Below are 26,839 nucleotides of genomic sequence, written 5' to 3' on the forward strand. Positions count from 1 at the left end.
GGCCATAACATCCAGGATGAGATTTGGTGGGTGGATGACCTGGCAGAGAGTCCTGTGGGGCAAAAGCTCAGAAGGGGCTTCTCCTGGCTATGCCTGAAGTGTTTTATATAGGTCTACATCAAAGAACAGCACCCTAAAATTATCAACATGCACCCTTTTGGGCTTATCTCCATACCTCTTCCAAGCCTCCATGATGTAGGCTGGGAGTTCGTGTCTTACCTCTTCATGTTAACAGCAAGGAAACCGTAGGTCTGGGTGCTTCTCAGTGCTTCTGTGACTAGGACAGTGAAGGAAAAGGGTGGACTTCCCTGAGCTGAGAAACATAGAAAGTGGTGACGATGCATTGCGGTGTTTTCACACTGATGAGTAGCTAAGCTCCACCACACTGCGCTCACTCCCCCTCCTCAGAGGAACAGAAAGAGAAAATAAGGTGAAAAAAAGGCTCATGGGTTGAGATAAGGACAGGGAGATCACTCACTAGTTAACACCAGCATAGGGAGATTAAAGTAATTTATTGCCTATTAAAAACAGACGGGAGCCGTGAGAACTAAAAGCAAACTAAAAACACTTTCCCCCAATACTTCGCTTTCCATGGGCCGCAGCCTCCTCCAGGCCACATCCACCAGGGACTCCTCCACAGGCTGCAGCGTGGAGATCTGCTCCATGTGGGACCCATGGGCTGCAGGGGGACAGCCTGCTCCACCAGGGGCCTCTCCCTGCACAGGGGAACTGCTGCTGTGTGCCTGGACCGTCTCCTGCCCTCCTGCTGCACAGAACTTGGTGCCTGCAAGGCTCCTTCTTATTCCTCTCTCCCAGCTGCTGTTGCGTGGTAGTTTTTTTTCCCCTTTCTTAAATCTGCGCTCCCAGAGGCACAACCAACTTCACTTACTGGGTCAGCTCTGGCCAGCAGCAGGTCCTTTTTGGAGCCGGCTGGAGCTGGCTCTGATCTGACACGGGGCAGCTGCTGGGCTCTGCTCACAGAAGTCACCCCTGCAGCCCCCCTGCTACCAAACCCTTGCCACGTAAACCCAATACAGCAGGATGGAAAGTGCAGTGCAGCCAAGGCTGAGCTTGGCCATAGGAGCAACCTGACATCATTTCCATTACGTTCTCATCATCATTTCCAAATACAATTCTCTTTTTCTTGGGAGAGAGGAAGCATTAGATGCATACTATTTTCATTTCCCACCTGAAATTTCTCTGTTTTTTCTGAAACTGGAGAGATGAGGGGAAAGCTGTTTGCTTGCTTGCATATTTTATTACACTCTTTTCTTTATTATTTTCTTCTCCTTTCTGTCTTTCTTTCTTTCCCCAAAAGACAATTTCATTTTTCCTGAGGGAAATATCTCTTTCCCTACCCAATTCACTTCCTAACCAGCTCTGTTTGACCTGTATTTTCTGAGGCACTGGTAGGGATTTCAGATGCCCAACTTAGCCTGCCTCAATTGAGTTTCTTTTCCAGAAGACAAATATACAGCATTTCTTGAAAACGGGTTCCTGTGTTCTCTATCTCAAGATGTCCCATATTAATCCTTCCATAATAGAATTAGCCAAAACTCCACAAAATGTTGGTCATTATCTTTGCATAGTGAAGACAGCAATCTGAGCTTTGTAACAAACAAAAAAGTCATTCTTTTTTAAGGAAAAAGAAAAAAAAGAAAAAAAAAAAAAAAAGGAAAGAAAGAAAGAAATTGTGAGAGATGCCAGCATATTTATTCCTAAACAAAACTTCTCTAGCACAACCCTGGGCTTCCCAACAAGCAGTTTTGCAAGTGAACTTTATAGTATGACATCAGTGAACAGATGGCAGGCAAAGCTGTTGGCAGGGTGATGAGAAAGCTGGCCATTTATAATGGAAAATGTCCTGATAAAAAGGAATGCGCTTATTTTATTCCACGGTAATGTTTATAAAATTCCTTTCCTGAGGCTTCTTCGAGGATCTTTTCATCATTATTGTATTATTATTAATAATAAAGCATATAAAGGGAAAAATGCACATAGCAAATGACATTTTAAGTGCCCCAGAAAGGTTTTCAGCACGGGTAGGGTTGATTACATTGTGATGATTTGTTACAAGCATTGCAGTTACAATCCACAATGGTGTGGACATTTCTCCCAACAGGGTTAATTGTATAATAATACTCAATAACTGGCAGGCCTTCACCTTTCAAGGGAGGACATTGGAGTGTGAAAGCATGCACTGATGTTGCCAAATTTCTGTACCTTGAGAATCTCTGAATGCTGATGTGCCTCAAATCTTTCAAAGGCAGACTTTCAGCTGGATGCAGCTCAGGGTGGGTCCATTATGTAAGTGGTAGGGAACAAAACTGTTGTTTTATTTGTTTGTTTGGCTGGTTGGTTTTTAAATGGTACTGTTGAGGAGTAGTTTGGAAAGACAAATCCAGGTGTTGCAAGAACTGTTTGCTAATTTAACTAAAATTCATTATTTTCTGGAAAATTCCAGAGGTGAGGCAGGACAAAAAAACAAGCAGGAAGAGATTCTTCTAATGGCTAAGCACTGGACATTTTGCACTAGAACAGAACAGGAGGAAGCACAAGGATAAGGTGCCTTTTTCACCAGAGAGGGCTCAAACCCTCATCTCCCTGCAGTGAAGGCAATATCCCAGCAGGATTCATCAGGCCAGACATCCCTCAGGGAGGTAGGTGCAACACAAGTCATCCCTTAACCAGGCAGTGCCAGCATTTCTCAGCTTGGTCCTAATCAGACACGTCCTTGAGCAAATGGAAGACATTAGAAGTCAGGAGGTACAGTGTCTGTGGTTTTGTTAACCACAGACATCAGGAGGTATGACATCTATGGTTATGGGAAAGCAAACTCTCCTGGGCCCAGGCACTGCAGCAGAATCACCAGCAGCTATCTCCTATCTCCCAGAGAAGATATCCTCCTGGAGGCTATCTCCTAGACATGGCGTTCTTCAGTCTGAGTTACTTTATCTTGGGTGGGACTCCTCAACCCACCACATTGTGAAGTCACAGTGTGGAGAAGGAAGACCTTTCCTCCCACTCTGCCTTTTTCCCCCTGCTTCCCTTAATTTCATGAGCTTAAAACCAACTATGCCTTGATGAATGTAAAACGTCTTACAAAATGATTCGACTTTGATAGGGCAAGATGAAGACGTGTGGTTTGGATTAGTCCCAGAACATTCCCTTCATACAGAGCCCTGCTGAACCAAGACAGGGAAAAAAAAAAAAAAAGTGACGAGACTTAAGATAGTTTAAAAGCAAATAAAACAGAGGAACAATTCATAATAATAATTGAAAGATTATTATCAGATAGTCCTTATCAGCCCTTATCTCCTAGCTGTTTACAAAAGGAGCTTATATCAGCATTGCCATTGTACAGACAGTAAAACTGAGGTTGAGGGAGGTCAAAGAATTGACCTCTAGTTGCCTAGACAGACAGTGATAGAGCTAGGAAGAAATGCTAACTGTTCAGTCCTTACCTGATGCACTGTATCCATCACAACGAAAATGTGACAAAATGGAATTTGTCCCAGGACAGAAGGTAGAAGGCAAAATGCTTTATATCTTTCAGAATAAAAACACCTGGGTAGCCAGACTGCCTTTCCAATCTATTTAGCAATAAAGGACAGAGGGGGCAGCTTTGATCCCATGGTATCCACTCACGACCAACAGGCAGTGACCTCCTGGTGTGTTACAGCAACATAGCTAAACAAACAGCTTGCTGTTCCAGCACCCCTCAGGGCAGATTCCTTGGTGGGGACAATCTATTTCCAGCATTTCCATATCCGGATCTGGAAGTCATTATATCCACCTATTCCTACGCCGAGCCACCATGAGTATATCTGAAGTCTCTATCTCATCCTGAACATCATGCCAGAGACCAGCTGTGCTGGAGAGAACTTGTTTTCTCATACAGTCCCAGACTAAAACTTCTTAGACACAGAAGACTGGTTAGTCTGGGTTAACCTTGACTGGATGCTGAATTCACAATAAACTCCAGGGCCATGCCTGAAATCCAGCATACCATCTTGCATTACTTCCCATTTCCGAATTTTCTTGGTTCTGGGTGTCCTTAATTTACCTGAAGATACATCAAGAATGTATCTCTTATCTTTTGGGCTAAATCTCAACTTGGAAGGCCACGGGAGCTATAAACTATACCTCAGCAAATTGCCTTAAGCTCTCCAGATCACTGTGGTTTGATAGCCTGCCTGGTGGACCATTCCTAGCTCTTAAATTAATTTGCAAAATATACTTTTTTTTTTTTTTTTTAAAGTTTCCTTCCATCTGCAGCATATTCTGTTCCATCTTCCCTGTATAGCTCTGTTGCCCTGGAACAATAATTGTAACAACAACAATAAAAACTAACAGCAACAACAGTGTGTTTAATTTCAGGCTCCACTGTGGTCACTTCCCTGCTGAACATAGTAGGGAGACACGGACACAGGCACTGGGTTCCGTCTCTCTCCTGCCGAGGATCCAATATCCTGTCCTCAGCTCATACATTTCAGATCTGCCACTGCTTCTGCCAAGAAAGCTTCATTTTACAGGAGGAGAATGAGAAAAAATAAGAAAGGAAGAAGATGAGAAAGGAAGATTTTTAAAGGGCAGCCAAGATAATTCCTTCTGGATGTTTTGATCTTTTTAAATAACTTTTTTCTTGAAAAAACTATATTCTGGTGGCCCTCTGCAGGAGAGTGCCTACTGGAACAAAATTCCATCACCATGGGAAGGAAGAAGGTGCAAGATAATATTATTCTTTTTTGACTCTAAGGACAAAAGAATTGTTGGATGAGAAAATGCTGCTAGGAACAAGAGGAGATTAATCCTTTTCCAGGTTTATTGCAATGTTATTGTTTTCTCTCAGATACAGGCAGATGTATAGGAGATGACTTCCCACAACAAAAACAGGTTCTGGTGAAACAAATCACAGCTGGATCCAGAAGCAACCACTGAAAATCGCTTTCCCAGAAATTTCCTGATGCTTTTATCCCCATTGCTGGGAGTCATGTTGACAATTCAGAGCACTGCAGGGACTTTGTCTCCGTCCTCCACTTGCTCAGATCCACCTCCAAAGATCCCATATCCATGCCTAAAAGCTTCTTTGTGTGTTGTCCAGATCCAGTTAGTGGCTCTTTAGCAGCATAGTCCTCTTCTCCTACCTCCTTTTGCTGCGATGAGTGTGAAGCTTTAGTGCCCAGTAAACAAAGTTTACACCATAAATATATGGAAGGCCAACCAAGGCTACAGCTGTCATTTAGCTTACTGAAGTGTTTCTAGCCTGTGTCCTCCTTACTTGTATTCATGTTAGGGTGCTACTCTGGTATGCAAAGAGGTAGCTTTGAGGTGCATCATCCTGAGATCCAAATGAAAGTCATAAGGTGTCTTTAATACCAGGGCCTTCACTGAGTAATTCCAGGTTTACACCAGAGCTAATACAAAAATTGTGCCATTTTATTCATTTCTGTTTCCTGAATTTGACACTGCTTCCAGTTCATGTTCCCTAGTTAGTATCCTACTAAAACTTCAGGCTTCTAGGCTCTGTGTTTCAGTATAGCTGTGTTATTTTCTCCACTCTGGTGGGGACATTTCTGTAAAGGTCTGAGTTGGCTTGTTACCATTTTCCTAGTTCTGTTTTGTTTCCAAAGTATATGGTTTCATGCTGCATTTTTTTTTCTCTAGAATAGAGGTAGGCCTTATACCCATTTTTCCACCTGAAGTGATTACACTGAGATTTTAGGTCCTAAGGCTGGCCTGGATTTGACCTCCATTGCAATGACAACCTACAAGAAGGATGGAATGAAATACCAGTTACAAAACACCCTGATTTTTTAACTTTTCTGAACAAGGAAAGTGAAGTTCTGTTTAATAAAGGGTGCAGCTGGAATTCTGCAGCAGTCTCCATATCCACAGACTCTCACCCCTAGTTACCAAATAGTTATGTTTAAAAGATCCCTATTGTTATCAATCAAATATCTCGGCTATTTTGAGACTGCATTATTTATTGGCAGAAGATTTAAGAATGTTAAAAATCAAAAATTAATTTCAAATGTCCATCTTTACGGAAGCAGCAGCTAAAGAACTTGTAATCTGAACAACAGCTCCTGAGACTGAAAAAAGAAGCAGAACTGTCATTTTGATCACGTTACTGTGACAGCTGAGCCAGTAACCAGAAATTCAGAAATTAGTGTAAAATGATGCCACTCAACTATGAAATTCAACTGTTCTGCTGTTGACATTTTCTTGCCATTTTGATCTGAAAAGAAACAAAATGCCTTTAGTCATTTAGACTGTACTTCAAACAGTCCTATTTTCATTTCAGTGGTGTTGATGCATGTACTTGTAATATTCTCCATGCATGTTTCTTGTCAATAACATTAAGGAAAAAAAAAAAACACTATTTATAGATTTCCCCTATTAAAAAACATTGCACAAGAAAGAGTTGTTTGGTTAGAATGATAACACAAATGGCTCCACTCTCTAGCTAAGTCTTAGCCCCTAAAATTTTGCCTAACTCTATGAAGTCACACCTAGAAATAATATTATCACCTAACAATATCTTGCTTTGTGCTTCTTAGCATACAGCCAACCCTGGCTGGCAATGTCTGGCATACCCTTATTTAAGCAGAGCATAGGAACAGCTCAGAGATGCTTAAGTCCCCAAGATTCAGGCCAGATGAAAGGTTCTGATATGAGATTGTTCTAGCCTTAGGAACCCACATAACACAGACATTGAGTTTGGAAAGCATTCGCATACCTTGCATAGTAGATTAACTTCTTGTCTCTTTCAACAGGAATCTCCATACTATTGTGTAATTTCTAGGCTAGGTGAGCAGGCTGTACACCAGAACTTTATATGGACAGTTTTTGACCGCTGGCCCAGACTGTGTTATTTGTAGATGTGTATTCAGAAGCCTATCAACAAGATTTAGTGTGAGATCTGGTGCTCTGCCTTATTGGAGCATACAGTGGATCACCCATCAAATCAAACAAAAAGTAATTTCTTTTGCAGTTTGTGGAGTGTAGAAAAACTATTATCATTTTCCTAACAGCAGTTGTCTCCTTCTGCATTGAAAAACACAAGGATTCAAGGCGAGACTGGAAAATTTCTTAGTGCAAATAAAAGCATCACATCTCACTTCCCATAATTTTCCTTCAACTGCTTCTCCTTAGAACTAATTTGTTTTCCCCAACTCCAGTGGTAAGATGACTTCAATAGACTTGCATTTAGGCCTTGCATAATTCACCAAGGTGTTCTTCATATGTCCACACTGAAGAAGAGAGAGATCCCTGCTTCTCCACGAAGTACATTTTTGCCCTCTTCCACCAAATTAGCGCTAGCAGAAAGGTAAAGGCAGTAACGTACTTGGCCATGCTGTTCTGTGATGAGTGTTTCTAAACCCTTCTTAGAGGGTTTTCCTCCTTAACTACAGCACAGCTCATTCCAGCACTAGAAAGCTCACTTGGATGAAATGAAGACAGGACCCTTTTCAATCCTAACACAGCAATTTTGCTAGCAGAGCCAATCCAGACAGCATTTTATGTAGTCTATGAGTTCTTAGTAGGTTTTAGGACATCAGACCCCAAAAGGCAAGTCCACCACTAAAGAGCAAACCCCAACTGGCAATGAAATCCAGAAAGGTCCTAAGTCTCATGAACCCTCCCAGCAGGGTTCTTCATCCCAGCTGGATGCTCTAGATCCCACCTCTCTACCCAATGTTCCTTTTATACTTTCTGCATTCTATCTACAATAATAGCTTCAAGTAACACAGCCTTCATTTGCCATGGGGATTCTTCTTTCCATATTCTCTTCTATAATTGCATAATTTCCAATTTTATACTAGATTCTACAATAAGTGGGGTAATGCCTTTATTGAAGCCCACCAGGTCTGAGATACCTGTCACTTCCAAACAACGAATTTCATCCCCACATATGCCTTTCTAGACTATTAGCATAACAAAGCAGAGATTGTCAATTTGGGAACCACAAAAGAAAAGTTTGCAAAGGTTTGCAAGTGTCAGACCTTCACTTCATATCATTTCCTATTATCAGTTCATAAGGTAAAGCTTGGCCAAAATCCAGTCTTTTCCCCTTTAAATGAATAGGAATAAAATGGGTAGTCTGTTCCATTGTTCTTGCTAATACTTCAAGTGTTCCTCCATCCCTCAAACAGCTTTGATGTCATCTAGCTCCACTTGAAGGGGAAAGAATGTGTGATTGGGAATAATTAACAAGCTAAAAATGACTTTGTCAGAACATTTGTGTTATTGAATTACTTGCAGCTACCAGTTTTAAAGAGCTAAGGCAGTGGTTGGGCACAAATGGAGCCCTTTAAAGGAAAAAAAAAGACTTTTTGTAACACATGAATTTGCACTTAAGATGTACAGGTTAATCTCCTCATTCTGCCTTAAAATTCTCATGTAACCTCTGGCACATCACTTAGTCCACCTACACTTCAGCCCCTCACAAATGATCCCCAGCTCCACCCCCAGCCTCATGACTCGTCTCATTATAGCATAAGCAAATATTAACATTACAACAGAGCCATCTCTTATCCTGCATTCCTACCTCACCCAGCATAAAAGAGTCCTGGATTTTGTCAGTGCCTCTGGGAACTACTTTAATAGAAATAACATTCAAGTCAGAAATCTCCCCCCCCCCCATGCAGAGCATTGTTATTTTGAGGAGATGCAATAATAAAACTGCCAGCCTTTATAACAAGGACTGTGAGCAATCAATGCAAAAAAAAAAAAAAAAAAAGTCAGCCAACATATGGCTCTTTCTTCTGCCACTACAAAGCAGAAATAAAGACATTTCTGTTGTCCCTCTACAACTGATTTAGTAACCCAGATAGCTTAGTCTCCTGTTTCATAGGGAAAATCAGCACATGTTATATAGAAGACTGCTTTTAAACTATCCTTTGGTACCAAATAACAGAAGAGAAAAAGTTCTGGCCTTAATAAATTGCATTTCATGCCTGGATTTCCAAGCATTTGAGCTATCTCACCCCTGCAACTAAGATAGCTGTTCCATCAGCTATGCCAGGATCAAGCCTGAGGCTCTTGTAGATTTAACCTCTTCAAGCCACAGTGAGGAATTTAAGATTAGATTTAGATACCCAGTTTACCCTCAGCTCTACATTAGGTTTATGCTCCACAGAATTAACCTAGATATTCTGTACCTGAGCAGCTTTACAGAGGATAGCCATATATAAGGTCAGGCATACTCCATGTGAATTTAGGCTTGATAGTAAAAGAATAGACTCTGAAAGAGGAAAGAAAAAAAATCCTAGCTTATTGCACAGCCCTTTGTCTAGTAGCACAAGACTCTAGGGCCCCCATTTTCTTTTCAACCCCTAAAAGCTCCCCACCCCCCTACCTCATCCCTTTTAAATCAAAGCTGGACCTGGTAACATCTGTAGATCATTAATGTTATCTTCAGTGTCTGTGGCTCATTGCTCTTATATAAACCCTCAGCTTAGGCTGGTTTGCAGCTTATGGGATGCTTTACTAAGGAAAAAGATTGGGAGCACTTGGGGGAGGGGAAAGGAAGAAATGGAAGTGCTTCACTTGGGGAAAAGGTAGGAAGAATATTTTTCCTTTCTGCAGAGCTGTACCTAGTGGTCTGCCATAGCAAAATGGTGGCTCTCTGTGAGAACAGGAAAAAAAAAAAAATGTCCTAGAAGTCTAAAGGCTTCTGTAGGCAAATTTTGTCTCTTATTTTCTGTGCTGCTGCTCTAGCATCTATGCTGTATGAATTTGAAGGAGGTCACAGAAATATCAGGTTATTAATAAGAAGGTGTTAATATAATAATGAGAATACTGTTTCAGACTAGTTCTAGTTTCTTCTCTAACCTGTTCTATCTTAAGAGATATTTTTGTGTGTGTGTTGATTCACCCTCTGCTGGTTGTGCATCCCTGTTTTGAGTTAAGGGGCAGAGCACAAAGTAGAGATGCTATAAAAGTTAAAGCCCATGAGGTGGTAATGAAGAAACTTCTGGGTGCAGTGGGTGAGGGAGGTTAAGCTGCCTCTGACAACTATTGTAACCCAGCCTGGTATGCAGGAAATCTTCACTGTCTTGAGCTCTCCAAAAGAAATAGCTGGTTTTCTGAAGCGAGAGGCACCCAAAGCAAGGCATCATGACTCAGCACCCTCACTTCTGTGTCCCTGCAGAGAAGTGTAGAGTCTGAACACAGCTAATGCTACAAAATGAGCTTCCTCTAAGACTGTTAAATCCTTCAGGGAAAACACTTGTGTTATGGTCACCTGTGTTGTATTTATTCTGATGAAAAAATGAAGGAATGTAATGCCTTCCTAAGAAGTTAATCCATTGCCTGTGTCCCTGTGGTCTGCTTCAGAAGCTATGGTTAAAAGCTCTGCCTTTAACCACATCCTCTGTGTGATGTGTGTTCAGTTTGTGCTGCTCTTTGTTTCTTTCTGTTCTGATTGTGGAGAGAATAAAAGGTGAGAGGGGAAGCATTGGGAAGTGTGGCTAAGGAAGGGAAAACACAATGTCTCAGCCAGACCACCCAGTTGTCACCAACTTGGAAAAGGTGTCATAATGTAAATACGAGACACTGTCACTGTGCAGGCTAAAAAGGCATTGGAAAGTCAACTGGGCGTAGGGAAAAAGCAATCCTGATGGTTAAGTATTAGATGGGATCTGAAAACTTTGAAGGCCAGACATTGTAGCAGAATATATAAACATGAGTTTCTAAATAACATCTGACAAGTGCTGATGTCCCAGTTTGAACCCTTAATGCTAGCTGAGGAAGCAGCACAAGATGTTTGCTATGCACCCCCTGACCAGCATACATGCACCCCCCTCCTGCTGCCTGTGTATGGTTGTTCTCTTTACTTCAGTTTAGATTTCTTCTTTGAACTTTAGTTCTCATTATTTTTGGACTTGTCACTTTGTTTGGAAAGATTTATTTCCACTGTTCCTTCTGTTCTTTCCTTGCCTCTTCTCCTCTGGATGCTTTTTTGGCAAAGGCCATTGCTATTTTTTATGACTTTGTGTACTGTTTCAAAACAGTAAAATGTTTTTGAAGCAAGATGATCCTGTGTTGCTACGTTCATGCAGTAGCTCCTCCACCTCTGCTCCTTTTTAAAGGGTTTGTGGTATAATACCTCTGGTTTTCAGTGGTCATTAAGAAAACAAGTGACTCTGACTAGTAGGACTAAAAAAGCTACTCTTCTGCATGGATACCTTGATGTTATTGAGCTTTTTGACTTGCCTCTATGAGGGCAAGCCAGGTATCTTTCTGATCACATGAAAGCTTTCAGATGCAAGTAAAATGGACTAGTTCTGATACTTCTGTCACAATGTTGAAACTGGCTGAAATTCCCAATGGAGGGGGGGACAGCTGGCCAGTATGATTGCTGAATTGTCATTTCCTTTGGATGCTAGGCCTAAGACCAAAATGTTTGTCCCTGTGTATTTTGGATCATGTACCGTGTCCCACTGACAACTGAACTGATTTTATTTGCAAGTTGGATGCTGATCTAAATCTAATTTTAGTAGCGTAAATCATGCAAGTTTATAAATATATGTACAAATAGATCTGATAGGCTGAAATTGTTTTCCTTTAATATTCTGGGGTGAGGCTTCCCTATGTATGGTCAGCTGGCAGAGATGCACTGTTATGTAAATTTAAGAGCCCCTACAAGCAGCTTTGAAAGCTCTTTAATTTATTCAATACAGTAAATGATAGCTATAGATCTTGGATATCCAAGGTACTTGAAGAAACTGTCCATGGCTACTTGACCAGTATAGCTTGAGTGTTCTATATTGGGTGGTGCACAAAGCCCATACAGTTCTATGCTATATTAGCAAATAAAAAAAAAAATGCTTTCTGAACATTTGTGCTTCTCAAATATTTTTTTGCCAATTAATTTCTAAAAAGCCTTCCTTGCTTTCCTGACAATCTTTTTTTTTATTTTATTTTTTTTTTTTTACTTTTTTTTGGTGGAACTCTTTCAGGCACTGAGGTAGTAACTCAATGTTGGGCCATGGTAAGGGTTTAAACGCCTTTCCAGATAAGGAAGGTGAGATACAAGATTACTTAAATTGGGAAAAGTCATGGGATATGCTTTTCTATGCCAGAGAAGTTTTGAGAAGTTCCACTATGTTTTGTGTTAGGGATGTTGTACCTGCCAGGAGCACACATTTATACTAAATACAAGAGATCTGTGCCTGGTGAACCCTTTGACTGTGAGCCTCAGTTTTCCCACCATAAGAAGAGCAAGACCTTACTCTGTATTCTGTAATTTTATGCAATATGCAAGTACAATGCCCTTTATTGACACCAGTTCTTCATACCTCATCTAGTGCTTTAAGCACTTTGCAGGCAGTGTTCTTCCTGTTGACTTGTACGTTTATAAGATTTAAAAGGAACTTTGGTGCTCCTTGCCTGGTATCCAAAATACATCTGCTAAATGTCTTCTATGGAGTCCAAATCCAGATCAAAGGGCTATGAAGTGGTGGTGACTTTCAATTTGGCAATAAACACCCTTGTCAATAGACCTAGGTACAGTCTGACCAGTGGACTGGCAGCATACTGGAAATACACAGCTACAGCTTCCCAGAGATGTAGAAATGAAGGATGAATGTGACTCTTAGGGGAGGATTTAAACAACATTGTCCAGGAGAGCAAATCCCTCATCTGGACCTGTACTGGATGTCAGTAAAGGACAGCTGAATGTTAAATACAGAACCAGGAAAGACCTTAGGTCATCATATGCAGTTCTCTGCTGAGAGCATCATTCATGTCTGGGAATTTCCAGCTCTTCCAAACATAACTGCTTCTTGCATCTTTTTTTTCTTCTGCTAGATAAGTTTACAAGGGTCTTATTAATCTGTTATTTTAAAGTAACTTTTTTCACATTTTCCACCTGACACGCTCCTAGGAGGTGGTTTATCCCTATACTGTTCTCTGAGCAACTGTTTCACTTTGGCTGAAATACTTCCTTTCTGCTCATGATGAATGGCTTCAGTCTAGCACTACGTAAGCCTAACTTCACTTTTAGTAAGCTGTCTCCTGCACCTGCTTCATCATCCTTGAACAGGGATAGCCATAATTGTACACTAGGTGTAATAAGTATACAGGTTAAGAAGAGGAGAGTGTAGACAATTCAGGAAAAAAAATGGTGGATTCATCTGCTTTGTGTGGAAGGGGATATCCCAAAATCAGAGCAACTCTGACAACATTTGTAGTGCTGTTGCAATTTGAACCAGACCCACATCTGCAAAAATATTTTCTGCGGCAGCCACTAGAGGGGTAATAAAGATTTTTTTTTTTTAAATCCAGTCATTGGTAGAATGAATGGATATTGTCAAAAGAATCCCTTATATCCTGTATTAAAAATAAGCATGTCTCACTTCAGCTTCTGCAAGACACAAACGCTCCAATCATTTCCCTTTCCTTTTTGGAGCTCAGAGCAGACTTTTGAGGGCAACAAAAGCCCAAATTCTAGTGAGACCTGTGGAATGCAGCTCACAGTGGGTTTTATACAGAGGGTCTTCAGGCAGCCAGGAATTTCCTCTGAAAAGTGAACAACTCTTCTCTGAAGAAATAAAATAAGCTGAAGGTGGAAGTGTTGGCTTGGAGTGGGCTGTGTTAATGGTCTGTAGGGACAAAAGCTGTGAAAGGAGAGGAATTGCTGTCCATCACTGCTGTTAAGGAATTCTCCTGTTACTACTTAGCTGTGGAGTTTGCAGTTCAATCAGGTCAAATCTAAGGGAAGGGTTCTACTCCCTGCACCAGAAAGGACTACCTCTGACTTTGGGAAAATTTGGTGGGGCTCAGACTGAATGCTGTGACTGAAGGTGAACAACTTCAGACAAGGCAGAGGCACCATTTGCTGTGGCACACATTACTGATTGCTGTAATTCATTTTCAAAGGATTCTAACGTGCAATGTAGGGCTATAGAGGAATGTGTCTGTTTGGACCAATAATGAGCATCTCCACTGTATGATCTAATGCTTTAGGGCCTAACACCACCACCTCACCCCAACCCCCTCGCTTGAACCAACACAAGGTTCATGGTGTTGTCCAAGGCTTCTGCTCCAGAGGACTAACTCTGGTCTTGAAGGAATGTCTTGACTTGTATCTAGTTGTTATGATGTTCAGAGATAACTTACCATACAGATTGTCCTGATCAGGTTGGCTTTCTCCTTTCTATGTATCCCAAAAGGGAGGAAGGGGAGAATTGAGATGGCTCTGTTTGGAACCCAACATCAGTCCCAGGTCTTCTAACCGGTATGCACCTCTTGTGTGTTTGCAGCATGGAAGTTGTCATGTTAAAGTACTTAACATGAGCCCCAATTACACCAATATAGCAGGATAGTGGGCAATTCATAAAATATTTTTAAGGCTGTTATGCATCAAGGATGCTTTGGAGAGACAAAGTTCTCTGGGAAAGCACCTCTTTTTGAGCATCAACCTGCGGGTTACTCTGTACTGTGTTTTGGGCTCTGTAGATGCTTCCCTGTGTTATCTTCAGCTGCATGTTTGCCCTTCCTACCCAGCCAATGTTCAGGCCACTCATCTAGGTACTGTTTTAGATGCCCTGTGTTAGCTCTAATTGGCTGCACGGTGAAGGGAAACCTGTCCGCTGGCTTATGTTTGGTGAAACTTGTTTCAATTCTGTTTGATTTTGCTCAGCTCTAGTAAAGCTAATCCCAGAGGGCCCTGTCCATTGCATCAGCTTGCTGCTTGCTTGCTTTCTGCTTCCACGTTTTTGCTTGCAGGCAGTCACCCAAGAGCAAAGTCAAACAAACTAGGCTACCAGAAGGCCAGCCAGAGGCTGTTCTTGCAAAAGAAGCTTCACCCATCTTACCCAGAAAAGGGTGGGGAAAAAGACAAATTCTCCATTAAACTGCTGGCAACAGGGCACCATGAATATTCCCAACTCCCTTATGAAAACAAACTAAAAATCATTTGTGGTGGGTGGGGAGACCTGTTATAGATGCAAAGGTTTTGCTTCTAGTTTCAATCTAGATTTCAGCCTCCAGTGTTTCAGGGCTATGTAACAGCCAAAGCTGGAGGCTTTTTCTTTTTTTTTTTTTTAAGGTAACAGGAAAGCAGCAAAATGAATCTTTCATGAATTAAGGAAAGCCAGATGTAAAAATGTCCTGCTCAAGCACGGTTCAGTGTTTTTAATGATTTCTCACAACCTTCATATAATGATCACAAATTGTCTTAATTGTATTTCTCTCATGTGAAGGAGCCTACTCCTCTTCTGGTCTGTGTTGGTATTAGCAGGAGAATAAATGGAGCATAGAAGAGACTGTCTACCTGCCATGAAGTGCCACAGTGGTCCCCAGCAGCCTGTGCAGGAAAGCCCTGCTCAGCTGATGTCTTGTAAATCAGAAGCATGCAGAATGCATCTGTGAAGCAAGGGGATCAGAGCATGTTTATTGTATGCTGAACTGCCTGAAAACATTAGCTGCCAAACACTAGCAAATCTTCTATTGAGTCTGTGGTTTTTTTGAAGTTTACAACTTGACCACATTTATATAGGTTTTTGTTTTTATGTTGACGGTGCAAGTGCCATCTTGGAGAGTAGGGCAATTGTTCTGTCAAATTTTACATTCCTATTCTAAGCAAAGGCATTTTCAAGGTTTTTCAATGGAACTGTTATTTCTTTTTTCACTTGGGCAAAAGGATGTCTTTGTCACTTTGGAACTGTTCTAACAGAAACTTCAAAGGAAATTATTCTGAAGCAGATGCTGTATAATGGAAAATTTCAGGTTGAGCCATTTTAGTGTGACAGCTTTAAAACCAGTGGTAAAGCAGAGGCCTCTCTGCAAGAGGAAAAGAAGTTGGATGCCATCTGCATTGCCTGCATGTTCAGGAAAATGAGTTGATAAGGCTTTCCAGGAAGCTGCATTCAAATATTCTCCCTTTCTTTGTGGGAGCAGCACCAATTTCACCCCAAATCTGAACTCGTATGCAAAGTTGAGAGCTCAAGGACCCTGGAGCACATTTAAATGAAGATGGTCTTGCTGCTGCCTGCAATTGTGGATTAAAAAAAAAAAAAGTCTTGTCTTTGTATTCCACTCCTGGGAGGGACCAAAGGTTGTTAAGATGAGAAGACCCAGAGACTCTTTCCAGCTTGGCTGTGGCTTGGTGACTGCTGGCAAGTCCCATGAAAGCAGCCTGAGCATGTCCCATCAGCAGCCCACAGCTCTGCTCTGTCCTGTCATCTCTGTTTGGGAATCTCTGGTGGCTTTGCTTCCTCAGCAACATTAAAAGCTCCACAGAGACTGCAACTTCAATGACTCCAGCGCTCCTCTGGGTTCCCGAACACATGGCTGATTGAGGCAGAAAATGAAACTGAGCTTTCCTACATGTATATGACAAAGGAAGGATGAGCATTTGAGGCAAGCCGGAGATGTTTTTGCCTTTTATTGCCTCTGACTGCTTGAATCAAACCCTTTAGACTAACATTATTCTTTCCAATATATTTGAGTATGCTACTGCCGTGAGTCATTTGTGACAACGGGCACTCGTGAGGGCCACGTGCATGAGAGCCCTTCGCTGACTGGCTCCCCATGGCCCAGCCCGAAGAAAGAGCCATGATTTTCTTTGTCTTTATTCTCATGGAAACAGAAAGTGGATTTGAGGTGAAACATCTGGTTTGTTTTGGGGAAATTTTATTTATCTGTTCTTTTCCCCTTGGCTTTTTAATGTTTTATTCTGTTTTCTAAACTCTTCCCCCTTTCTGGAATAAGGGCCTTATTTGAAGCCCGTTGGATTTTTCCATCAATGCCAGCAAGGCCTTGGATCAGACCCTAAATACAGATATGGATTTCTTTCCATGCTTTTGTATCTGTCCTCTTGTGATCCCCAGTGCAAATGCCTTCTGCATTTGCTGCAGAGTTTGGCATACCCCTGCATTCAACATTTGAAGGTGTTTCCTGTTTCATTGTTAATGTGTTCCCTTCATGCCAACAGCCTCGTAAGTATTATACAGACAATCTGGGGAGCTGGGAAAGGAGGTGAAGTCTTTTCCTTGGTAGACAAAGACAAAAATCATGGTGGACTGAGGTATGAGAGCTACAGTGATTCAAACACATTGCAGCAATGCCAGGGACATTTCAGTTGCATGCAGGAAATAAAAATGAGCCTGCATTTTATTAAAATCCCTACCAGACCATTACGAGCTCAAAGTATGTGAGAAATTCTCTTCCAAGTCTGCATGTGATCTACTGCTTGAACGAGTTCCCAAAGGAAGTGCTAATGGTCCAAGTGACCAGGACACCAGTGTTACAGACTGAGCTTCTTCCTTCCTAAACAGCAGGCCTTGGACAGAAGTTTTAGGGTTTAATACCAGCACTACTGGCTGACAGTCTCTGGCACACAATGTGCCTACAGACCTAGGACTGAAGAAATTTCTCTTTTGCTGCATACAATGACATCCTACATGTATTAGCAGAAATAAATCATACGCATCTTATTCAGAAAGGCTTCCTACCTCCACTAACTCCATGGAAAGATGCTCGTTCGATTCAGACACTAGCCTCTAGCCAAATTTGGATTAAATTTGCATTTAACCAATTTAATGGATGGTCTTATACACTTATCACTGACCATATATGTATTTCTTTAGGAAAGAGGGTGTAATACACAAGGGTTTCACTGGATGTGTCTGGAACCCAATGTTGCTAAGCTTGTTTTGCATCTTACTCAAGTTTTCCATCAGCTCCTATGCCCCCATGTTCTAACACCTCATCATGGCTGCTTTGAGGCAGGGTCTGCAGCTGAGCAGTTCACCTCTTCCCTCTCTTCTTTCCTTCTGAACTTATGGAACTGCAGAGCAGTCAGTGTTAAAGACTTGCTACTTACTACTTGACTTTAAGTATGCTGTTTCTTTCACTACCTAAGAATTGAGCTTAGGCTGAAACCTAGCATTTACACAAATTACTGTTACCACAGGTGAAGTGAAAACAGTAAGTTTTCTGTGTTCTCCCATCAGTCTGGTTCTCGTTGTCTCTACCTGAACACCTAAGCAATGTGTCCATACAGTTTTTTTTCTCCTCCCTACCTTTAAAACAGACCTGTGGGAAATCTACTCTAATTTAGTAGAACTGGCTGTCAAAATCAGACATGGTTTCTAAATCGATTGTTAAAATTCACTTCCACGTGGTTATGCACTCTGCTATTTCAGTCATGTGAGTTCACACATGTGGTCTCCTTTCCAACTTAGTAAGAGTAGCTCTGAAGCCTTGAGCTCCACTCCACCAGCTCCAGCTTTTAGCCTTGTTCTAATATCCCACCCTCTCCTTGTGAGCTAGTAAGTCCTCTGCTGACATTGGAGATACATCTAGATTCTCCTCACCCATCTGTGTAGTGCCTACTTTTCTTTTTGTAACCAAGGAACCTTTTACCTGTGCTAGCTTTCTTTCAGAGGTCCAGCTTACATGGCTCCTTTGGAGGTTCACGTGTGATCACAACAGTTCCATGTAGCCTTTAAAAAAAATTGTTGATCTTAATTATTCATTGTTTTGCATACACATTCCTGAAAACAGCAGTGGGACAAATAGTAGGACTTGTAGCTTTTGCTACTGTTCTCCTCTATTGCCAGGCTACTGGTGTACAAAGAAACAAAATGATGAACTTCCTCAAAGCAAATTAGTCTGGTGGGATTAAACACTTGCAGAGTATTCTGTTGACTTGACTGTCACCATAACAGATGCCTGGAGAAAATTTCTAAAGCACATGGAAATCTAGCCATCAGGTCTATGTGGAAAGATCAAATACATTTTCACATCAGTTCCTGGTTTATTCACTATTTTTTTTGCGTAGTCTGCAGTTTCCCCACCTTCCTTGGTTTTGACCCAGGTAGAGCAGATAACAGGACTTGAGCTCTGCATTGTGAAATCTCATAAACTACTGTGGAAGGTTATCGACAGAAAGCAACAGCTGGAGCTGCCTTGCAAGATGCAATGATAAGAAAGCCCCTTCCATGGGTGATGCTACTTGGTTGCCAGGAACCAAGGCACTGTAGCCCTACAGCCCGAGGTGGAACATCTTCAGGAGTACTTATGAGAATCTGTTTTTAGGAAATTTGCAATTTCCATCTTGTTGCTGTTAACCATGACACGTATTTTAAACAACTTCTAGGCTTTCAGCCTCTCTGCTTTTTTTTTCCTACATTCATAGGATCCTTATAGCAAGAACTGGGTGGTCATCCAGCTAGAAATACCAATGTGCTCTCACACCATCTGGCCGTTGCCTCCTGAGCTTATTGCCCAGAAGTGACCTCCAGAATGCTTATGTGCTAGTAGGGATTAAATGTTCAGACAAAGCGTGTCAGCAACAGACAAGACTGTACTGTATGAAACTGTTCTCCGAGGACATTCTTCCACTTGTCCCTTGAACAAGATCTGAAAGAACATCTGGATGAGGATTTGTTATTGTCACATGACTTTAAATATGCTGACATTTTACTTCACTGACACGTTCTGATGCCCTTTCAAAAAGAAGTACCTACCAAATGAGGATTTAATTTAGATTTAAGATTGTATTTGTCTATTAATAAAGTACTATGTAATAACTCAAACCACATTTATTGAGGCTGTTGTGATTATGTAACAGGCTATTATGTTTCTAATAATTAGCTGGCACCATTCAATTACATATTAAAGAAGTTGTCTAGTTTACTTAAGAGCCAGGAGTTCTGAACATGGTTTTGTCGTCACCTCAGGCTCAGGAGGTGAGATCTATATTAGGTGATAGATGCCCACATTTTTGCTTTGTCTTCATTCCTGACATGTAATGATCATCCTGAAAAGGGGAGACCAGGTAATCTAGAGATCAGGGATTCAGGAACAGGGAGCTGAGAGGACTGGCCCACATTAACACAGCAGGAAGTCTGAGATGGACCAGTGTGGCTATCCTGAAATTACTTCTCTCATTTTATGTAGCCTGGAACTACAGGTGGAAATCCTGCCCCAATGCTATTTTATGGCCCAGGACAATCTCCTAAGCACTTGGTTAGCATACCCCTGTATTGTGGGAGTCTGTCTTCCAAAAAATTAATAAATAAATAAAATCCATAACCTTGAAAGATTTTTCCATCATAAGGTGGAAAGGGAACACTTATGAAATCTCAGTTATGTGGGATGGGAAAATTGTTTTTCTCTTTGCTCTAGAGCAGATTGATAAAAGACTCATGATAGCAATTGAATGCTGGGGAGATTTTTGATCCGTGCAGCTGTGCATAATCCTTATTATTTTTACAAGTCACTGGAGGCATTTGATAGGGTCAACATGGTAAGAAATCTGGACCTGAAAGTGAAACAAAGCCTCTGTCAGAGGGGCCAGCTTTTAATTGGAAACTAAATTTAATTTTAGAGGAAGAGGAAAATACCACACTTCTAATGAGATCCAGGGCACTTCAGAGAGCAGTCTGCAAAGAATATTTAAATAGAAAAGTCCTGTTCAGAAAGACCTGTAGTAAATGACTTCTTGATATTTTAGGTGGATAAATACACTTGAGCTCATGCTTCACAAATGAGAAACCATATATGAAACATGCTGATGACTTAAAGTAAGACTTTTAGACTAATCCTAACTTTGACCAGAAGTTGATCTTTTTTTTTGAGCTGTTCAAGGAAATTAAGAAAATGGATTTTCTTTATTTTATAAAATGTTTGGAAGGGGATTTTTTATGTGAATTCAAGGACCAAACTTCATTTTAAGTGAAAACTTACAGTTTTCAAGAGTTACTTTTAATTTAAAGACAAATTGGGGGTGAAGTTGAATTCTGCACCTTGAAGTTGTTCAGCTTGTGCAAGACAGTGCAAATGCATGTACTTATAAACTTTGAGAGGTGAAAGAGATGGTTTTTTTTTTGTAGATAGTCTGACCAAATGTTATGAAAACTTGCACTCAGATTTTGACCCTTAAATAGCAATTTGAGGAGGAATTAGTTTCCACACTTTATGCTTTCCTCACAGCCAGAAGATGAGATGAGTGGAGGAAAGGATTGTGGGTTCATGTCCCTGTCTCTTCCAGTATCTACAGCCCCTAGGACAATTCTGGGAGATGAGGAGGTGGATGTGGTGACCCCAAACAGACCAAAGTTATGTTTTAGTCTCACAAGGCCAAAGAGAAGCAGAGAAAAGGGGTTTTCCTGTTTCACTAAGTTTACTTACATCTTTTAAAGCTGAATTTTTTTTTTTTGAAGACAGAGGAGGATATTTTAATGCTCCTTCCCCCCTCATTGTCTTTTATTCTTAACCAATAATCTTAACCTTTTTGCTTAACATGGCAGAGTCTTGAATTTGGGCACCTCATTAGAAAAATGATGGCACATGGAAGGTTGCAGGCTTCTCTGGAGTGTTTTTGTGTGGTAAATAAATTAAGTCAGGGCTAAAGAGATCCTTAACCAAGTATAAGAGGGAAAATCGGGTGACAAACAGAAGAAAACTCTTTTTTCTTGGGCTGTAAATGCAAGGGTGAATAAAACAGCCAAATCAGATGAAATCAGATATTTCAAGCCAGAGACCAGATACCTAAGAAATAAGGGTTGTACCTGTCTCTGTACCATACATCAGACCCTAATTTTTTATTTTTTTTTTAAGCTGAAGTGTCCTTGAGTCTAATTTGAAGGGATTATCTCCATGTGAAGGAGCATGGTACAACCACAAACACTTAACAGAATTGTAGTCACTTTTTTTGCAGCAGGGCTGACTTTCCCCCAGCTCTGAGTATAGAGGGAGAAGTTTAAATTTGGGGAAGGAGAGAGAAGGAAATGATAAATGATACACGAAGAAACCTTTTTTTTTTTTTTTTTGCCTTCCTTCCATCATATATCAGTGGATAATTAACTTTTTTCAACTGATTAGATGCCCCATTGGTTGGAAAACTTGGAAGTAATCACACAATTATATCACAAAACCTCAGTCATGTACATTCAGCCAAGTAGAGAAACCAAACTATTAGCAAAAATAAAGAGAAGAAAAGAGAGAGAGAGGGGAGGAAAAAAAAAAAAAAAAAAGACTATTTATATTGCAATACTGGTCCTGAAAAATGGAAAGAAAAAAACACAATGGAAAAATTTCTGCAAACAATTAAAGGAGGAGGAGAAAAACTCAGGATGGGGCTAGTGTTGCAGGATAAATATAGAATTTATAGCATAGTAAGAGCTGTTTTTGGTGGGTTTTAATTGAAACTACATTGGTTACCCCTGTGCTGCTGAGCCCAAGTGCTACACTCCGTGAGAAAAAGAGGGACTGGGTGATTTTCCTAGGAAGGGACTGATGCATCTCTGAACAAAACAATGATTGGCAATGCTCATTGCGAGCATTTGGGGCACTTCTGTAAACAGGGGTATGGACTTGTGCTCTGCTCCACGCCACAGTGTCTGGGCTCCTGACAGACCGTGTTCAGCCCCCATCTGCTCCAGAAGCCAGCAGACACAGAAGTAGTTTTGCTAAATGAAGCCACTTGCTTGAACTAATACTTTTCGTTCCTTTTTCTAATAGGAGGGTTTCTCACGTCTCTTGGTGCCAGAGTGGAGGAAACATTGTTTCTGTGTACCCCTAAACCATCCAGATAAAGACTTGGAAGCACAATGTTTTCATTGGTAGGAAGATGGAGCAGTTTTGGTGTGAAATCTAGTCCCACTGAAGCCTTAGTGGCATCTTTTTGATCTTGGAGGTTGAGGTTAGGGCTTGACCTCCAAGTTAGCAGCCTCTCTAGGCTCAGGATCACCTGCAAGTGAAGATGGCAGTTAGCTGTGCAATGTCTTCCATAATGAGCTGAGGACCACATCAGCTTCCTAGAATCCAGGATTTTGGCATAACTTATTAGAGAGCAATGGAGCAAGTCACAGATGCAGATCTGAGCAGCAGATACAAGTCCAAGTTACCTTTTTGTGTTTTTTTTTCCCCCTTTAAATGGACTTCAAATGAATTTTAACTCCTGTTCCACCGAGGGACAAGTAGGAAGTGGTGGCCAGGAGGTGGAGCAGAGAAGTTAAATAGTAGCATATTATTGGCACACATGAATAGTGTAAAAAAGAAAGCAATAACAACAGAATACACTAATGTGACCCAGAGCATAAACTGAGTCTGAGCTAGCCATTTATCTAACTGCTTTGCCTTGTCCCAATTTTGATTGTGACAACTGGCCTCTTCCCAGAGAGGGACTCCATCCCACCCTTCTTTTTTGGATTTGAGATGCTCTAGTTTTGGTGTCTTATTACCTTGCTATTAATGGAAGCAAAGTATCCTTTCAATCCCCTTGGCATCACAGATGTGAAATTCACTAAACTAGAAATATTTCTATTTATTTTTTTCCAAGACAAAAAGAAAATATTTGGCTATGCCATGCTTGTTTGGTGCTGAGGCTTGATTTTGTTCCCCAGAAAAGTGGGAGCTGTTCTTTGGACTCTGCAAAACCTCCTGGGGTGAGGGGAAATTGGTGGCTCTTTGGGAGCTTCCTGGAATGTGAAATGCCATTTAACGCTGGCTTTGTCTTCAAATGCTTGGGATCTCTGAGTCTCAAAGACCCTGTGAGTGCCAGTGTAGGATGGACGATTAGATGGGGTTAAGAAAGGGAATTTATTAGGAGCAAATTCAGAGCAGAAACTGCAAAGGAACGGTTACATTCTTTGCCTTATTCTTTACATAAATTCTAAGAGACAGTGGAAAACAGTTACAAGGCTGGATCCAGGCCAGAGTCAAGGTTATGTTTTTGTTTTGCTTTCCACAAAACACCCAGTGCTCCAATTTTCTGTTCTCTTGGGGAAGAGGGGGTTCAGCAAAGAGCTCTTCATTCATCCACTAGCTCAGTGCTCACTGTCCTACTAAGCCTCCTACAAATCTTAGGTGCCAACAGGAGCAGAGTTTTTCATGAGAATTATCTGGCCTGGTCTCTGGATGCTTGTAGGCCAAATCTGTCCCATGACATGAAGCATCAATGCTGATCTCTAATCTGCTCAGGCTGAGGAACTGGGACTCTTACCAGACAATTGATCTTACAATTGATTGGTAGAGAGCAAGGTGCACAGTGGGAATAATTAAGTGAAAACCTGATCTCAAGTACTCTAACTGCAAGATACAATGATGGCAATAGCCTTCAAGACTGAACAAGTTTTTCAGAGACAGCAAAATGTCAGTGCTTTTCCCATATTTTGAATGTCCTGTCATTAACCTGTGCAACACTGTGAGGCCGACTTCAAAATGATCTGTTGCAATAAAAGGGAAAATGATAATTATCTAGACTTTCAGCCCAATACAGTTCTTTAGTATAAAGTGTACACCTTTCTTGAATACCTCCTCTATCCCATGAAAATACCAGAAGGCTTCCAGGTTTGACAGGAATTTTTATGTACAAAATTGCATCATTTTTTATAGGAAAGGGAAGGAAGGTTTCTTTTTTGTCCACGTCTGTTGTGTTGAACTTGCCCTGTATTTCCTGTAGGCTGGTCATTAGCTTTGTCCCCCTAAGATCTGAAGGATCATCTTGAGATAAATTCTATCCAGGGAGCTCATGAAAATCGATGAGGTGTATTTTTTACTTGCATCATAAACTGAGAATAAACTTTGGCCTCTTCTTTTTTTGGTCTAAAAGAGTTTCACCCCTGTGCAGAGATCTGTGTGCCATTCTAAAGAAAAAAATATAGGCTTCCTTATTGCCTTTTGCAAAATGGCAAGTATCCCTCAAAATTTGTTATTTTCACATTTTATCCAGAATAATCCTCCTTTAAAGGAGGCTGTCCTTAAATTCCTAGGAAAAAAAAAAAAAAAAAAAAGGTATATAACATAAAGGACTAGAGGGACAGCAGTCTGATTCTGCCAGTGTGAGTGCTTATGACTTCACCCCTTTGTCCTCAGCATCTTCTAAGCTCTGATTGATATCATATCCAAAACCCAGGCTGGCAAATGAAGAGTCCTATGAGAGAACTGGTAATCTTTATTGTCATATTTTACTAATCTCTCAATAGTTCAATTCTGTTGGCATTATTTAAATAGTTGATTTAAGTTTGAGGGCAGAGCAGCTCCTGAGGCTTTAGAAGTCCTTTAAGTTCACTTGCAGAAAAGGAACTTCCCAAGGGTAAATCATCCACAGTTAGTAATTTGTGCCCATTGTTGTATCTCTGAAAGTCTTCAGAGGGTTGATCTGAAATCAAGGTTATTTCATATAAATCCAGATTTGACAATGGAACAGATTAGTTTGGGGGCTTCAAACTGATAATAAGCAGGATGGGAACTAGTCCTTGAGCTTGTTAGAATTCTCTGGAGTCTTTTTGGTGATCAAAATGGTCACTTCTGCAATATGGAAACAGATCTGTTGAGAGAAAAAACTATGCCTACAAAAAAGAACAAAAACCCCACAGCACTGCACACAATGTTTGTTGTTATTTTTCTTTACATATCCCAAATCTAGCTATGAAACCAGTCTGAACTGAAAATTTTGCACAAGAAGCCTGTACCACTAATCATTTGCAGCATAAAGCTAAAAAAAGGTTGTAGAGGAGTCCAAATTCTGCTCTGTTACAGACTTCGGTGGTTCTTTCATCCATTTACATTGCTTTTGGTGGGATCACTGCAGCACAACTGAGAACACTTCCTTTGACCTATACAATTTATATTAAAAAAAAAAAAAAAAGGTTATAAAACCAAACTGAGCACAATTCCACTTTTAAGAATTAAATCCTTCAATTACCCATGTACAAATCCTCAGTAAAGGTTTTGGCTTTACTGTTCAAGCCTTTATAACCCACAGAGGAGAGCCTGCACATAAAAAATAAAAAATAAAAAAATAAATTAATGAATGTGGACTTGCAGCAGTGAGAAAGTTGGAATTCCTGCTCTTTGGGAACTTCCAGCATGTCAAAGCTTATTATTCTAAGCTGAAGCAAGTACTTCCAAAGTAATAAATTTGCACAAAAACTGAAATTTCTTTTAATTCCTGCTCAGAAATGCCAATATTTTCATTGTTCTTAAGTAGAAATGGGAATGGAGAATTACCTCTATTGAAACATAGGTAATAGGTTTCCTTTTGTTTATTAGGTTTGCCAAACATGCTCAATTTGCCTGAAATATAGTTAATACCAATCTTCACTTTTTGTGAGGGTCCGTCTTCTGGCTTTGTAGATAAAAGGACAGAACCCCCAGATTTTCATAATGGTTAAACTTTTCTGTCCAAGCTACATTTTCCATACAGCACTAGAATCACATGAGTATCCAGCACAGCACAGAATTCAGGCCACATTAAATGCATGCTATTTCTTGGGAGCTGCGGTCCCCTAAATGACCACGCAGGGAACAGACTTGTGAATTATAAGTCCCACAAAGCAATGCACAAACAAGGAAATGAAATTGAATGTCGTGGTGAATTAAGACAAAAAAAATAATAATTATATTTTTTTATTTAAAAGAAAGGAAAACCAAGCCTTTCTGAACTTGGATTGCATTTCATTTAGATTGCAACACTTCATTTTGCATCATCTCTATTGTGATTTTGAAAATCCTTCACTTTGGGAAATTATTTTGGTGGACACTGCTAATCCCATTGGAAACCTGAAACAGTGGAAATCTCTTGGCCACCTCTGCTGTTGGTAGATACCTTCTCTGCTGTGGCGAGGACAAGCACAACCCAGCAATTCTGGTGAATCAACATAGGTGAAAAGGAGCCGAAGGAAATTCCATGTAGCTGTTATAGCCATCTTCACCAGTAAAAGTATTTAAGGCTGTTAGATTCTCAACACATCTACAGTGACTCTCACCTGCCAGCCTTGTGACTCTTCTGCTGACAAATAACTGCTATCCTAAACTTCTCTTACTCTACAGCACGTTATCAGGAGTTGCACTGGCATAAGGGGGTTTGCTC

General features: G+C 40.8%; 2 long non-coding RNA genes across 4 annotated transcripts in view; one reads left to right on the top strand and one right to left on the bottom strand.

Annotated features, from left to right (window-relative positions):
* Positions 1-5,659: 5,659 nt before the first annotated feature.
* On the bottom strand, positions 5,660-9,330 carry LOC137858838 (uncharacterized). Of its 2 annotated transcripts, XR_011098048.1 has the most exons (4): positions 9,168-9,330; positions 6,743-6,900; positions 6,195-6,241; positions 5,660-5,768 (listed from the first exon to the last, which is right to left on the bottom strand). It is a non-coding gene; the product is annotated as an uncharacterized lncRNA (long non-coding RNA). The 2 variants fall into 2 exon arrangements; XR_011098047.1 differs by having other exon boundaries at positions 5,666-6,241.
* A 14-nt stretch (positions 9,331-9,344) lies between these two features.
* The window catches only part of LOC137858841 (uncharacterized), a 61,258-nt gene continuing 43,763 nt past the window's right edge, over positions 9,345-26,839 (top strand). For both annotated transcript variants that reach the window (XR_011098051.1, XR_011098050.1), the window contains exon 1: positions 9,345-9,566. This is a non-coding gene — a long non-coding RNA (uncharacterized lncRNA). The remainder of the gene's footprint in view (positions 9,567-26,839) is intronic.

Source organism: Anas acuta, chromosome 6 (assembly GCF_963932015.1).
Source record: "Anas acuta chromosome 6, bAnaAcu1.1, whole genome shotgun sequence".
Taxonomy (NCBI): domain Eukaryota; kingdom Metazoa; phylum Chordata; class Aves; order Anseriformes; family Anatidae; genus Anas; species Anas acuta.